Source organism: Chrysochloris asiatica, unplaced genomic scaffold (genome assembly GCF_000296735.1).
Source record: "Chrysochloris asiatica unplaced genomic scaffold, ChrAsi1.0 scaffold00095, whole genome shotgun sequence".
NCBI lineage: Eukaryota > Metazoa > Chordata > Mammalia > Afrosoricida > Chrysochloridae > Chrysochloris > Chrysochloris asiatica.
Genome location: NW_006408613.1, coordinates 12,155,131 through 12,161,066, shown reverse-complemented (window position 1 = coordinate 12,161,066; position 5,936 = coordinate 12,155,131).

Genomic DNA, 5,936 nt, shown 5'->3' with positions numbered 1-5,936 from the left:
AAAAAAAAAAAAAAAAAGTACTGCATTACTTGTTACAAGATCTGACTTTCAGTTCCTGCTCAGTCATTTGACTAAAGAAATTCAATATCACCTATCCAGGACTCTGTTTTCATAGCGATACAATAAAGAGATTGAACTAAGTTGTTTCAAGATCCCTCCTAGCTCTAAAAGTCTCTATTTTTCATTTAATGAAATTGCATTGGCTTCTTAAGGTTGCTGCAATGAAATACCACAAATTGCGTAGATTTAAACAACAGAAATTCATTGTCTTATGGTTCAGGAGTCTGGCAGTATGAGATCCGGGTATTGTAGATATGGATTCCCTTTGAGGTTTAGAGAGAGAATCTGTTTCAAATTTCATGATCCTTGACTTGTAGCTATCACATTTCATGGTACTCTTCCTATATTTCCTTCTCTCTGTGGATCTTTACTTCTTTTGCAAGAACTCTAGTCATGTAGGAATAGGGTATATCCTACTCCACTATGACCTCATGCAATCTAACTTAAAGATCTTATTTCCATATAGGGTCACATTCACAGGTAGCGGACTTCAACATATCTTTCTAGGGGACACAATTAAATCTACAGCAACTTGTGTTCTCTCCTTTTTTGTGTCAAATACGCTAAGCTTTCTCCCTTTAAATAATACTTCTGTTCTTTACTTTTCATTTTATTTACAAAAGTCCATATTATCTCTGAAATTTTGTGCTATCAGGGCTAATTTAATTTGTGATTTTTCCCCTTTTAGTGTAATCTTGTTATACAAACATTTGTCATCAAGCACTACCACATGCAAGGACTACCTTATTCCCTCCTTTGTCCTCTTTTTCTCTCCACTGCTCCACTATTCCTCATGTTTCTTTCAGTTATTGTTTAGTTTTCCTGATTTTTCTTCCATATTATCTTACTACTCATGCATCTTCTACTTCTAACTTATTTCATTGCTTAGAGTACAAGAGGCTCTGTGGTAATAACAGTATACCCTCTAATTTAGCACATACAAAATTTTCTATCTAGTTCACTTCTAGATCTAATACATGTTGGTTAGATCTCATCTAATCCTCTAATCTGTGACTCAGAGATCTAAGTTCCTTTCATCCTGTGATGTCACTGTCCTCAACATAGACCTCAAATACATGAGGATTACACAGGTAGTTTTATCAACAGGTCTGTGAATGGCACACATGTCACTTGTAGCTTCATTTCACTAGCCTGGACTTGGGTATATTTCCCAATCTCACTTCAAAGGACTTTTGGTGTGGTGCTGTAGGATCAGCACTGGACTACAAATCACAAGATCGGCATTTCACACTCACTAGCTGCTCGTTGGAAACCCTATACAATGTCATTATGAGTAGGAACTGATTCTTTGGCCATTAACAACAACAAAACAACCTCAAAGGAAACCTATAAATCATTTGCATCTAGCCAATCTAAGTCAAACAATGCAATGAATGAAGAGAATTTTAATGTTGGGCAATTGAGACATTTATGAAGTGAAAAGGGGGGGAAATAAATAAATCTTAGTTCTCACAGTAAGTTTAAACATTAAGAAACAACTTTTATTAATTTAAAATATAATATCAGTAATTATGGTAATAATTACAATGAGTGTTTTTACTGTAAGATGTCATTGAATCAGTTCTGATTCATAACTACCCTATGCCCCAAAGAACAAAACACTTCCTGGTCAATTCCAATGATATAATAAATATACCATTATAATAAGAACTAAATATAGAATGCCATCGTTGTTGAGGAGCCCTGGTGTGGCACTGTGGGTTAATGTGCCAGACTGCAAAGCCATTTGAACTGCAAGATAGGCGGTTCAAGCTCACCAGCTGCTTCTCAGAAACCCTACACAGGTTCGCTATGGGTTGGAATCGACTTGACGTACTTCACAACAACAACAACAATCTTTGTTGAAGACACTCTGCTAAGGTACTTTGTGTTTACTAAGTCTTATAATCTTCAAAGGAGTCCTGGTATGGCACTGTAGTATAAGTACTGGACTGCTAACTTCAAGGTCAACTATTCAAACCCAGTAGTTGTTCCTTGGAAACCCTATACAAGGTCACTGTGAGTCAGAACTGACTTGGCAGCACTTAACAACAATAATCTTCAAATTAACCCAATGAGATTATTGTTATCCCATTCAGAGGTGATGAAATTGAGGAGAAGTAACTTGCCCAAGGTCTCTCAGGGAGTAAGTGACATATTGAAGGTTCACAGAAAATTCCAAAGCCTTCTTAACCATCACCCTAACCTGACATTCCTAAAATAATAACTTCTACCTCATTTAATTTAATGCTTGCAAAAGATTTATGAAGTAGACTTTTATCATTTTACATTTGTTCCAATATTCTGTCTTTAGATGTATCATATAATTGGGTAATGATTTCTTAAAAGACCAAAATATAAAAATTTTGATTTGCTTATTTGAGAGCAATTATTGTTATTTTTTAATGAAGACCTCTCTTGTATTCATAGGGAGGAAAAGAGAAACTATAATAAAACCATAAAGCAAACTATTCTGAAAGGTTATATGGTATTGGATAACTCAAATTGTTTTCATATGCTGCCTTAGAAATTGTGTAATATATTTAAAAAATCTAAATTCAAAGGCAGAGCCTCAAAATTGCATTCTTAATATTTAGTATGCTTTTCTTTTAGTGACAAATAACTACTTGTATATTAAGAAATCTGAAGTTTATATAGCAAGTTTTTATTTTCTTTTTTAACCCAAAGCCTATAAGCAACATAGTTGTAGATAAGATCATAAACTAGACCCACATGTTCCAAGTTTGTGACTTGGCTCTGTTAGTTACTTGTTTGGCAACCTTGTACAGTTTACTTAATTCTTGGTGCTTGATTTCTATAATTGGGGGTAAAAAAGTAACTGCTTCATAGTGGCTATATAATTAAATGAAATATTACTTGTAAATTACTTAGAGTGATACCTGACACAATAAAATGCCTATGTAAGTAATCAATTTTTAAAAAATCTGTATTTTATGTCAACCTGAAGTGCATTTTATTCAGTACATAGAATCAATATCATTTACATTTCACTTGGGAGTTGTTGTCTTTTCCATTTGAGAGGAGTCAATTCCATAAAACTAGCAGTAAATAGCCAATTAGTGACCAGTACCTGCCACATTTTTTGTTGTTTTTAGATGTCATCGAATCAGTACCAATTCATATCGACCTTATGTACAACAGAATGAAACACTTCCCAGTTCTGCACCAACCTCACAATCATGCTATGCTTGAGTCTATAGCTGCTGCCACTGTGCCAATTCATTTGGTTAGGAGTCTTTCTCTTTTTCTCTGACCCTCCATTTTACCAAGCATGGTGTCCTTCTCCAGGGACTTGTCTCTCCTGATAATATATCCAAAGTCTGAGAGATGAAGTCTGGCCATCCTGGCTTCCAAGGAGCATTCTTCCTGTACTTCTTCCAACACAGATTTGATTGTTCTTGTGGCAGTCTAAATGGTATTTAAAAATTTCTTCTCTAACACCATAACTCAAATGCATCAGTTTTTCTATGGTCTTCCTTATTCACTGTCCAACTTTTACATGCATATGAGGTTATTGAAAATACCATGGCTTAGATAAGGTGCACCTTAGTTCTTGAAATGAGCAATCAAAAGTGATCCGTTTGAGTGAATCATTAGATTTTTCATGCTTTGATTCTTGCTTTAAGAATCTATTTTTTTTCTTGCACTCTCATGTCATTGCAACTACTCATAATGGAAAAAAGATTGAGACAAGCTATATGTTCATCAGTGAAAAAATAGATAAACAAATGTTGGTATATATACATAATTGAATACTATACAATGTTGAAGAATAATGATGAGACTCTGAAATACCTCATAACATGGATGAACCTAGAGGACATTATGCTGAGTGAAATTAATTAGTTACAAAAAAGCGGACATTATTGTAAAAAGTCAAAAAAAGATTTTCATACTAAAGAAACATTCTTTAATGGATGTTTAAAAGGGTGGAATGGAAGGGGAAATAATTCAATGGTTAGAGGATATGGGATAACTGATGTTACATGAAAGGGATTGCAACCTATTGAAATGAACATAGTTTATGATTTGTTGAATGTAAAACTGATGATCTGTTCTGTGAACCTTTACTTAATTAACAATAAAAAGAAAGAAAGAAAAGAATCTGTTTTCTCTCTTCCATCCTAATTGTGGAATCCTCATACCTCCCCCACCTAGGTTCTTCTTATCTTACAACTGACCAATTACTGTGATTTTCTTCCTAGTTTCCGTGTATATTAGTTCATTCCTTTCTAATTATCTTTTATTTGTTATGTTGGAGAAAATGTTTTGTCACATTATTGGACTCTGCTTTTCTGACAAGAGTTATAATTTGAAGCATCATAAAAACAGAATATCATTGTGCTTATAAGGTTTGAATTGAAGAAATGTACTGTAAAGGAAATACTTTTTTTTTTTTTAACATCTGATTATGGATTGAGTGAAGGTTTACTGAAAAGATCATCAACTTTATATTCAACAAATCACATTTATTTAGTCTCAATGATTACATTCCCCTCCAGGGGACAACAATTATACTGTCTCCTTCCTGAGGTCCCCATTTTTTATTCCACCCACCTTCCTATCCCTTCTCAACCTGTCCTAAGAAAAATGTGCCCTTTTTGATTTTGACTATTGATCATTCCTTGGTGAGCATCCCTTAACAGTCCTCTTGTCTTCCCCACCACCCTATAAACTTATCCACTGCTTTGGTGAAAATAGAGGAAATACTCTTTAGAAAAAAACAAAAAGACAGTAGTGTGTAGACATCAATAGGAAGGTAATGAGTCAAAAATGGAATGGTCAGTTGGCAAACATAATTTTGAGTATACAGGGTGTGAAGGTGTATGTAAAAAGATCCTTGACAGCAGGTTTATGGGTACCTTAAAGAGAGAAGGCAATAGTCTTCATCTTTCTGGGAAGGACTTAGCCATACATATTAGCAGGATCAGTGTTGGCAATCAATGGTGTGTCAAATCAATTGATCCCAGTATCTTATCGGAGACACTGGAGTCTTGGTATGGTATTGTAGGAATAAGAACTTGACTGCAAGGTCAGTTAGAATCAAAAGGTCAGTGGTTCAAACTCACGAGTCACTCCTTGGAAACACTATACAGTGTCGCTATAAGTCAGAACAGATTCAATGACACTAAACAACACCAACATTGGAGTCAGAAAGCCTCACTTCTCTTTTTCTATTAGCATAGTACCTAACATTTGCACAGGTGTGTCCTCTTAGCTGGTCAGCGCTGTATCAGTTGCTTGTGAAGGCATATAGAGATTAAATTACTTCAGGTGTGTTATGAAATTCACATGCATGCCTTGAGTATATTTATATGATATACAATAGTTTTGAAGGAAGCAAAGGGTATAGATGCTATCCGCAATCTTTGTTAATGATAAACCAGTTGCTGGACTCATATTGACTCCATGTGCCACAGTAGAACTGTGTTCTATAAGGTTTTCAGTCTCTGACGTTTCAGAAGTAGATTGTTAGGATATTATTCCTATGGGTGGTCTTGAACTTCTAACGTTTGGTTAGAAGTCAAGTGCATTAACAATTTACACCATCCAAGTATTCCTATATTAAAGGTAGGGCAGGTCTAGAACAATATGCATCTCTGTAGAGAGAAGCTCTAGAAGGGACAGCACTAAGGGCAGCTGCTACAGTTTTCATTTTTCTCACCTATCTTTCCTCTGGTCATTTACAACTATTGTGAGAAAGAACAAGAAAGAAGACTGGGATTAGAGTGTACCTATTACCTTCTGAAAGGAGCTCTGGTAGCACAGTGGTTACGAATTGGGCTGCGAACCGCAAGGTCAGCAGTTCGAAAATACCAGCTGTTCCGTGGGAGAAAGATGAGGCTTTCTGCTCC